Consider the following 11,019-nt stretch of genomic DNA (forward strand, 5'->3'; position numbering starts at 1 on the left):
TCAGATCCCAAAGAGCCATTAGTGCCCTGTTTTTCATTGTGACACTGACTTCTTGGATAGCTGCCATCCCTTGATATCATATTACAGCATCAACAGCCCCCCGTTTATCTTTATTACTGGCCCCTAATCTCTGGTGACGGTTAATCATGTTACAAGTTCCTTGGGTCGCTTCTGCATTGTCTTCGCCATAATATTTATAACTTCTGATCACTGAACGGTGTGTTACGCAGGGTTTTCCCACCATCACGACTTGTGTCTTAATAAGAGAAGTCACCCGTTCTCCCACCGTGCTGCTTAGTCATGCTGTGATTAATGTCTTCATGGTCTGGTCAAAGTGTCGATATCTTAAACAGCTGGGCCCATCTGTCATCTTTTTCCTGTGACACCCCTGAACGTAACTCAGGTCCTATCAGGGAGGCCATCCATCAAAGTGGTAAACAGAGACGTCTCACATTAGCAGCCCCGAACACTTCTCATCGTATACCATAACAGACAAGCAATCATCTGGTATTATGTAGCGCTACAGGCTAATGTGAAATATTAACGGAAATATACAGCACACCAGCTGCCGATTGGATGAAGCATCTGTGCTTCGCGTAATTGGTGGGTAACAATTTAATATTGAGGAGACAGTAGATTGTAGATTTGCTCCGCAGATTTGTTCCGAAGCTGTAAGACAATGGCCACAGCAATAAAAAACGAAACACCGATTTCGGGGGTGTATTTCTTACACTTTTTCTGTCTTTACTTCACTGTGTGTGTAAAATTAAAGGCACAGGGTCTGTTTTCTTTGAATAAACTGTGCCTGCCTTTTTACTCGTGTCACATAATCTGTGTTGCAAAATAGCAGAGAAGAGCATTTCACTTATAGCTGAAGTGTGTGCTTTACAAGAGCCTCATAAAAATGACTGATACCTACAACCACCTTGAACGCAGAGTGTAATGATGCATTTGGATGCATTTATTACCTTTGTCATTTTGTTTCCTCAAGGGGGCAGTAGAATCAGGGACAGCAGGGGTGTCTTTTTATCTGTGCGATTGGTGATGGATTCACTACCATTGCTGCTCAGATAAATGCTGCAGGGTTGAGGCCATGGGCCAGCTTACGAGGGATCAACCTCATCGTTTTTTCCACTGCCCACAACCTTCCCTCTATCTCTCTGCGCGGCACTCACTCCTGGTAGGGATTATGCCGAAATACTGTATATGCACTTGGAAATCAAGATATGGAGCTTTTGTCAGTACTTTTGTCAAGCAATGGAGATAAACGTGGCTAAAATATGTGTTTCCAACGCACGTCGCAGAAGCTCAACCTAATGCTCGGCTCTTTTCAAAAACCAAGGGCCACATTTCTATTTTTCTCTCTGCTTCCAGCATTGATATTTTTCTATTCATGAAACATAGATAATGGTCTCTGCAGCAGTGGGGTTTCTTAAGGATATACTTGTTAAAGTGGGAGATAAAAATGTGGATGTATCACAGTTAAAACATCAGTCTCTTAGCCCCCGGTTGCTCGCCATTGTGGTCCATTATTTGGATTCAACCAAAATCAAACCACATGGTGTTTGAAAAAGAAAAACTCTGTTAGATAAAGGAGGCCAAATTAAGCACAGGTCTCCAGAAATTGGAGCAAGATAGTGTTTCTTTGACTCTTTGAAACCGAAGCACGATCTGGCACACGGTGAGGAGGGGAACAGCTAATTGCATCAGCACCTCTGCATAAAAACTCATTCGGTTACGAAGACATAATGGAAAACAGGATTCGTCCGCAATGCTTCACGTAATACACACCTTTTTTATTTCCTCGCTCAGAGGGGTTTTTTTTTTCCTCTATTTGCTGTGGTCAGAGCAAAGGTACCCATTGTAACAGTAGGAAACATTTCACATGTATTGAGGAATGAAGCAAAGGAGGCCAATAATCAGGGCAGTTAAATGGAAATAGTTTCATTTCCTTTGGTGTAAACAAATACCCCATGTAGTCCTCGGACCAGAGCTGTGGGTAATCGGCTGCTATAACTCAACAGAACACTTTGCCCTGAGCTAAACATAATACTTCCTGCACTTAACTAAATCCATTTTTCAACCCTCAGTAGAGTTATGACACACCAATACATACTTGTGTAAATGTCTGACAAACCTTTGCAAAGAAAATAATAAAGCAGTGCTTATTTAAAGCTGTTTACGGAGATATTTTAGAGCATGGAATATAAAGGGGTTAAAGGTGAATAGATAGGGGGCTTACCGTGGAGTTAATTTAGGTTTCTCTGCTTTTATTCTCTAGTGGACTGAAAATAATTATATCAAAATATGAAAATAGCAATCCACGGTCTCCTCCTCTGTTTCTGCTCGTTTTAAATTGTCCATTTAATTTCAGTTAAGTCAGTGGGCCGTTGCTTTGTCACATCCCACCAGCAGCGACTCTTTTCTTAATGCTTTTCATACACTGTGAAGCTCCGAGGATGACTGTGGGAAAGTTAAATGATTAATCACTGCTTTTAGCAACAGGTTCAGAGTGAAATGTATGAACCTACAAGTAGGAGGATGTGCAGCTCTGAGCCTGTCAAGCCCAAAACATCCAAAACAGAAGATTAGGCACCTGTCTTAATCCTTTATCTTGGATTCTGTTGTTTGCTTTCTCTTTCCAAGTTCTTCCTTTTGTAATTAGCACCTAGCGTCTCTGAGATGGGTTATAGTTGACTGCTAAAGAGAGGATGAAACCTGCATGACTGTAATAGCATGAATTCACCCTATCACGAAACGATGCAGGAAGTCTTTTTCACTCCTGCAGGTGGTGTGAATTCTATCGCCACACCTTCTGGAGCAGCATGGCTGTATCCAAAGCTGAGATACACCTATGATAGCTCACACTGGCGATGCTGTTTGTACTACATGGCATAAACACTTTGCCCATTCGTTTCACTCAGGTTGTAATGGTCCTTGAATGGCTGCTAGGACCCGTGCAGTTCATACCTCAGCACTAAAGCAGGAGACGGGTTGGTCTAAGGTCCCGTTGCGAGGCACTGGTAGATAAAGCACACTCCAGGTAAAAGCATGCATGGCCACTCACCATTAGATCACTCCACATGATGTCTCGAAGATGGCGCTCTTAATTAGAAGGTCCTTGGATCTCGCTGTCTAAAGTCACATTTTACTGCCCACATTACCACTTTATATAACACAGTTCATCCCGAGCTGAGTCGAAACATCGCCGGGATGAACAGTTTATTATGAATATAAGCTGTAATTGACACTACTTTGGAGTTACTTTATGGCTTCATGTTGAACCCAGCATTGCCTGCGCTGTCTTTGACGATTAGCCTGTTACTCACCTGTACTTCATCCCCCAGACAATGGCCTGTTCTGCTCATGCAGATGATGGTGTGCAATATCAAAGCCAAATGAGATGGCTGCCAATTAGGGAGGGCTTCCAAGTGCATTTCAATGCAAACGCGCACTGGTAAGTGCACCCTGTAGTCTTTTCCATTCAAAGACACTTTATTACAGGTAGACTTCAACAGAAACTTCTGAAAGTATTTCAATTACTAGAATAAATGGCAGACCTCATTTCAATACTTGGCTTTGGGGAAGGGGTGAACTTTGTAATGATGTCTTCCTAAATGTTCTAAGCTGGAGTTTAAACTGACTTTCTCTTTGGTTAACGGTGTGAGTTAACTGGAAAATTCATATAATCCTTTTTTCTGTGTTCTTGATGGACAAGGCTTGAAACGCCTGAAACAGTGTGAGACCACAGAAATATTTAGAGTACCCCCACAATCCCCACAGGACGTTTTTTCTTGCGTTCACGATGTCTCTGTACAGATGTCTCTGAGTTTAAATAACCAAAGTTTACAGTGGTTACATGTCTTACCAGGCAGTGTTTAATTTTGTTTCCTATTTAGTGCTCGGTGTAAAATTAACTAGTGCATCCTACTAAAAGTGCAACGCTTTTGTCTGCACCTAAGCCCTTTTATCTAACATTCACACTGTCTGACGGACTCCTTGGGCAGCTCGGCATTCAGTATTTTGCCCAAGGATACTTTGACACATGGGCTGTAGGATGAAAAGATGGTCCAATAAATGTTTCCCAAAGGATTTTTTAAAATGCCACACATTGCCTTTTAAGCATTATTGTAGCAATATATCAGGATTTCCTCTTTTAAACACCTTTTAATCAGAACAGGTTGGGTTAAGACAGCCAAAAAGTGTCTCCCTCTGAGTGTGTTTCCTGAATCCGCAAAAGCGCATCGGTGCACCACAGTGGCCTTTGAATCCAAATTTTTAGTTATTATTCAGATTAAATCAAGTCGGGGCAGACGGGAAGAGCAGTCAGAAGAAGCTCACTGCTCGAAATCTCGAAGCTCTACCTCTGTGATTGCTCAGGCCACCGTGGAATAAAGATTAGAAGAAAATCACTAATCACAGCGGATGTCATTAGCATATTACCAATAAGGGGTTGCAAAAAGGAAAAGAGGAATTGCCTTATAATGCTGGTTAAAGTACGAATCAATGCCATGTATGGATGCACACAGCTGCTTGACAAACAGATATATTCACTTCCAAACATGGGTAAAGGAAGTGTCTAATAATGATGTTTTTTTCAATGTTTTTGTCTGAGTCACTCGCTGAAGCACTTGATGCTAATATCACATTCCCCCTCTCTCTTTTGATCAGCTTTTGCAGCTGGGCTGCCCTGCCTCACTTGGATGCATCAACAAAGCTTGAAGTGGCCACTCTAATCTGGTTAAGTATTGCCTGCTTGGGGAGAAATTAGCCGAATTCTTTTAACTTTTCAAACAAACATAATACAGTCAAACTTGCTGGATGAGAATCAATTACATGAACTGAATATAGGTTCGGGGGGGAGATATCATTTCATTTCTGGAAATCATCTAATACGTCTATTCAGTGGAATATGCCTGTAGTATCACATCGAAGCCATATTTCAGTCCAGTGAAATGAATGAAGCAGTGGAGGATCTGTTGAAACACTGCCAGAATATGTTACACAAATCTTTTTCACCCCGTGGTAATATTGCCATTATCTGCTTTACTTCAAAAATACTTATATCTTGCCTAAATCCGCGAGACACTGTGAGGAATAATGGGATCCTCATGCTTTCTCAAAGTGATTGGTTGGATTGGTGAATAGAAACTATTGCCCTACTTGTGTCAGTCTATTAAACAACATCTGTCTAAATAGAAAAAAACAGAAAGCTAATGTTATTCAGTAGAACGCAATAAATCTTCCAAAAGTGCGATACCTTTGTGTCACATGTATAAATTCTGCAGTATACTTTTACAAAGTTGTTGATACTAAATCATGTTGGAAATCCTCGATATAGAGTGGAAACCACTCTAACAGCATAATTCTGATTTAATAGGTGACAGTTTCACTAGACATTGAGCTATAGTTTTGCATTTAACACTAAGAATATCCATCTATGTACCTGTCAAGCTATTGTTTCTGTAGATTAATTGCAGCGATAGTAAAAATAAAATACTTTTGTTAGACTTTGCTATAAGCGACTTCTTTTAAAATCAAGGGAAAAAAACAAAAATGAATTCTTTTATTCTTGACGTGCCTAACAGATGGTTTCGAGGGGAAAAAGAATATGATCACAATACAGACATTTCTGTTGTATTGAACATTTTCTCCCATTAGATCTTTAAGGCAGATTGTCTCCATTTTTCAATGTGTCTAAAGCCTTTGTTTGAGAGAGATCCGTTAAATCTGTCTTGCTTCTAATAAACTGCCATTATTCCCTTCAACAAGGCAGCTCTCATTAATAATGCTTCTGTCAGCTGCTCATTCTCTTCCGTGAAAATAGAAAATATCATTAATTACAGTTTCTGTCACCCTCTGACAGCTTAAGCAATTGTTCTAGTCCCTGAGTTCTGTTTCATTGTGCCCATACCTTGTGACCACCTATTCTTTACTGTCTCAATGGGGATGTCCAGCAAGTGAGAGCCACAAAGGCCCTGCGAGATTTCATCGCACATTGCAAAGCTTCTATCCCAGCAACACATTAGTCATCCGGGGAGCGATTGACTCAGGACGTAGACTCAAAATCTAGTTTTTATTTTACTCTCAAGCAGAGATTAGGGAAAGATTGGTTCGGTTTACTTTTCATTGTGGATTTGTTGCATTTTTGCCACTCTGAGAGATATTCTCCCTGGATAAACATAGAGGGATTTTCCTATTCAATTCATCAACTGGGGAAAGGAAGAGAAAAAATCATTGACTTAAGATTGCAGCTGCCGAATGTAGACAAGAGAACTGTTGCACAAATACACAAGGATCTCGTTGCGTGTGAAAAATGGCCCGCGCGAATAGAAGGAAACATTTGCAGGACAACTCTCCCAACATAACTGCACACTGTGTTAACAGAGGGAGATGCTTGAATTTCTTAGATTTACAATATGTAAACTACAGAGAAGCCAACAATCACACACCGGCTGTTCCCCAGAGTGCTGCCATGTCAGAAAAATATTTGGTTTGATCCGAGTTTCAGCTTTTCTTCAGCAAACTTAGTAATGAAGCTACAACACATTAGTCATAAATTCAGACCAGATATGAGTCTATTAAGTCTATCAAATACCCATTAAGTTGTTGTGTAGCGTTGGGTTATAGCGAGACGTATCAGCCTCCATGCAGAGCTCATTTCAGTTTGTTTATGTGTCTCTGGATTGGCTACAGGGGGCAAAATAAGCACAAACACAAATGGCTGTACAACACAGTTTGGCAAATTCAGTTTGAAGAATTGCTTTGATCTTGTCATCTGATCCCAGTAAAGTCATATTTGGATGACACCACAGCAATTATAATGCATTTAACCTGTAAATATTATATATATAAATATAAAGGCACAAAGGTTGAGTAAATACAAAATGATTACATAGCTAGCAATGTAATAAGCCACACTCTGTGCACGTAAAGCATAGCAGGGAATTTAGGTCCATTGCACAATAAAAATCACTATAAATAAAATGTAAAAGTACTAATTAAGTATTAATTGGTAGGTACAAGGAGAATATTTTCTTTGCATCTATCACAAGGTTTAGGTATATAAATATGTCTGTTTGTGTCAAAGTTAATAATGCACTTAAATCTATCAAGCTCGTGAATCCACATGCATCTATTTGAAGTTACTGTCCTAAATAAACATATATGGCTGTAACAATTTCTGTGAGCCCAAAGAAAGGCATTATGTCTTTGGGATTATCTATAGGTGCTTCAATGCATTTTTGTTTTTTACATAAATGCTGTGCGGCGAAATTAACGGTGATAACTATGAAAGGAAGTGTGATTAATAAACAACATGAGGCTAAAATTAAACTGCACACTCGAAGAAAAAGTAGATGTTCTTCAAAAGCTTTTCAAGGAATATCTACATTCATGTGCTGTTCATTATTCATTTGCAGTTCAAGAAAAAGCCAGAGAATTCATTTTATATTCTGCGGCTGCGATAAACCGTATTAATGGATTAGCTGCCGAGATACCATACTGTTTCTTAAGTTATTGCTGAAATATTCTTTCACATATTCTGTCAAACACCGGATTATATGACACAATAACTTGGACCTTGGTTAAAGTTTCCCATGATTGATATGCTTTGAAGAATATGATACCAGACCCCATACATGGATGTAATTAAACAAGGCCAAGTGATAGCAATAATGTATCATCCACCAGAGCTGAGGTCCCAGCTTCCTACAAACCAGTGTTACCAGAGACAAATGACTTACAGCAGTCACCACCATCGCTTTTAACTTTGCATGGTGCAGACACAAAGAGAGAATTCCTCCCTAACAGTGGTGGCCTGGCCTAGACAAATGGACAGTCATAATCCCCCCCAACTGGTAGGGTATGTGGTTTATTAGAATATGATACAGTGGATGTGAATTTCTCTTTTTTAGCAGTTCTGATTTAGTTTCCAGCTGATTCATCACCACACACAAGTCATACGTGACAGCTTTTACTGTTTTGGGAGCAGCTTAGCCATCTTGGAGCTACCGCCTTCATAGTTGGGTAAGCTGTTTTTCACGGGGAGTCTGATATTTATTACAACTGCCTGCTTGGGACCCCCCTGTGAGAAGGAACCATAGTGTGTAGATATAAGTAGGGCACAGGATTCTGTGTAATTAAGTTGGTGGAAATGCACCGTGGATTTAACGAAGGGGAAATGTGCATTTTTGAGCGTCCTAAATTAAGCCACTTATTCTGATATTTATTGGCAAACGCTGTTTATCTATTCTGTTACAGGAAACTCTGTTTGGGCCATGCATACAGGAACTGCTGACACGGAAAGATTTAGCTATGATTGCATATCATTACATGAATAAAATATGCATATGATTACATGAAAAAGTTTGTTCAATGATTCTTCAATTTGGGTTTGTTGGGATAGAAGGAGGAGGGGGCGCACAGCAGGCTTTGTCAATACCTTGCAAAGTAATAGGTTGATGACCTGGGTTAATAATTAACACCAAAATTACAAAAAGCAGTTTGGTAATTTTTCAATAGAGAACTGCATAGCTTCATGGTTAACATAAGCTTCCAGACACTGAGAAAGAATAATAAGAACTACAATAATTGCACTTATAACTTCTTGCTTCTTTGTGCTCTCCATTGTCGTGCACGTTCTCCTGACTCTTGGGGCTTCAAAACACGTTTCCTTTTTATCTCATACGTTCTGGTCATTTCCTTGAAACAGTAAGGACCTGCGGTGGTAAGAAAATCATTTATGACTTCCTATGTCCTGGCCAGTCCTCCAGGGCTCCTGCACAGTGTCAGGGGAATGTAGATGAGCCCACCTCAGCAGACTCTTTTTTGCCATTTTTTTTTTTCAATAGACCTGCAGATGGGTTCTTGTGCACTCAGACCCCCAGCGGGACCCTTTATCCTTGCTCTAAAAATGACCATCTGAGCTCCTCATCATAGACGGTTCAAGCGAGGCTGAGGCTTTTTTTCAACCCCTCATGTTTCTGTTGCCCAGAAACATTTCTGATTTACATGTACTGCTCAAAATTAAACATTATTCATCTGTTTTTTTAATGTGTCATCTTTGTCACTGAATCTACGCTTGAAGTTTTGTGCAGGGAATTCACACACAAAAGATTTATGTTGTAATTACTTGAGCATAATTACCGAGGAATCAGTTAATCAGCATAAATTAACAAACCAAATAGTTTGAAACATGTACACGAGGAATACACATACTATCCATTATTATGAAAAACATGAATCCAGGGTGCTCAAAAAATTGTTTGAAATAAAATCGACATTACTCTTGGGAGCAGAAAGTTTCCAGAACAGTCAGTCCAATTACAAGCAGGAAGATATTTTCTTCTTTGTGTTGTTTGTGTTGTGTGCTTTGTTTCCTACAAGCATACTTTAAAAAAACATTTGTAGCTACACAACATGAGCAGATCTTTTACTTCAGAATATAGGAGCAAGGATTCTAACCAAACCTTTAATTTATTCAACTTATTAAACATTTATCTTTATATTTTTTTCTGTGTCCACATTAAAAACACAAAGTACAACATGCAAAGGTTCTGTCCTGAGCCCAATTCTTACTAAACGTGACTTACACCATTATACCATCATGTGTCAAACAATACTTGCTATTGAAAGTCATCCACCATGTACCTAATTCCTATTTTGTGGAAAGGCTGAAGCCTGTCCCTGGATGAAAGGAGAAAAGCACCTGCCAATCCATCACTGTGCTACCGTGCAGTAGACAGATCCACATTTGTGCTACAGGCAGTTTATTGTCTCCAGTTAACCTGAGCTGCATGTCTTTGGACTGTGGGGAGAAACTGGAGCACCTGGAGGAAATATGCACAGACACGGGGACAAATATGTGAACCTCTCTGCTATAAAGTGACAGTGGTACTAAACCCTGTGGCTTCCCCAGTGAAATCCAGGCTAATGCTGATATTTTACAGCAGCAGCTACGCAGAGCGCACTGAGATTCTGTGCTTATGCACAAATTATGGGATTTGTTAATGCCTGCCTAAAAACAGGTGCAACCGTTAGATGGAAAAGGACGAGTAGGAGGCCACGTGTAAGGAAACATTCAGAGTGGAGCTCATTCATTAAAATCAAAAAACCCAAAAAGTGACTTTTGGTTATATTTACTCTAACGGTGCATTGTGTTATTGATAAGAAGGGAAGAGGGGGGCTTTACATAATAAAGGAGGAATATTTTGTCTGATGCTATGTTCTAATACATCACAATATGCTAGGATTACAACTGAATTCATCTTGAAGTAGACTTTTTGTCCTTCTTTTGCAGATTATAGAATGATCTTGTGGAAGGGATTAAGGATATTTGTAGACTATGATTAAACCCTGAATTTTAGATGCTCAGAAGGAGGTTGGGCCTGAAGAGGCTCGTGTTGGGAGTCAGTGCATTTTATAGCGAGAGCGTCTGTGGCACTTTGTGAATTTTACATGCAAAACATATATATAACATATGGAAAAGTGACAACTACTTGTGGTAATTACAGGAAAGCGCCCTGCCCCGCCAGAAATATTAGTTCACATGAATCAGTGTTTGATCATTTTGATACTGGGCGTTAAACATTCCTTATTGAGGTTAAAGTTATTAAATACTAATCAAACATGAAAACTAAGCACAGAATATTAACTTTAATCTCTGTACCTACTCAGGAATTTTCCTTTAAGAATATTGAATGTGTAAGTGTGTTAGCTTTACAAATGTGGCTCAGCATAAGAATAGATTTCACTCAGCATAAATTCTCTTTCTAAATCACATATTGCATGAATATGTTTCCTTTAGATTACAGTTAACAAGCTCTGTGTGTGGCTGAGGTTACTGCTTATGTGCTCTGACAAGGTGCTGTTTGCAGTTTCTCCCAAAGGAGGCTGAGCACTCTGGATTACAAGCAAGGCTAGCGTTTAGCTGCCACCCCAGACAACATGACTCATAAGCTCTAAAGAGCTGCCACATATGTCTGCATCATAAGTCCATTTGTGATATGACAACATGAC

At 39.7% G+C, this 11,019-nt stretch overlaps 1 long non-coding RNA gene across 2 annotated transcripts in view; it reads left to right on the top strand.

Moving 5' to 3' along the window:
* Nucleotides 1–10,771, top strand: part of LOC113006402 (uncharacterized) — a 65,649-nt gene extending 54,878 nt beyond the window's left edge. Inside the window, exons 3-6 of one of the 2 annotated variants that reach the window (XR_003269748.1) lie at nt 2,925–3,043; nt 3,348–3,457; nt 4,672–4,740; nt 8,263–10,771. This is a non-coding gene — a long non-coding RNA (uncharacterized LOC113006402). Of the gene's footprint in view, nt 1–2,924; nt 3,044–3,347; nt 3,458–4,671 lie in introns of both variants that reach the window. The other variant, XR_003269747.1, reaches the window with a different exon arrangement.
* Nucleotides 10,772–11,019: the final 248 nt, after the last annotated feature.

This window comes from Astatotilapia calliptera, chromosome 15, assembly GCF_900246225.1.
Source record: "Astatotilapia calliptera chromosome 15, fAstCal1.2, whole genome shotgun sequence".
NCBI classification, from domain to species: Eukaryota; Metazoa; Chordata; class Actinopteri; order Cichliformes; family Cichlidae; genus Astatotilapia; species Astatotilapia calliptera.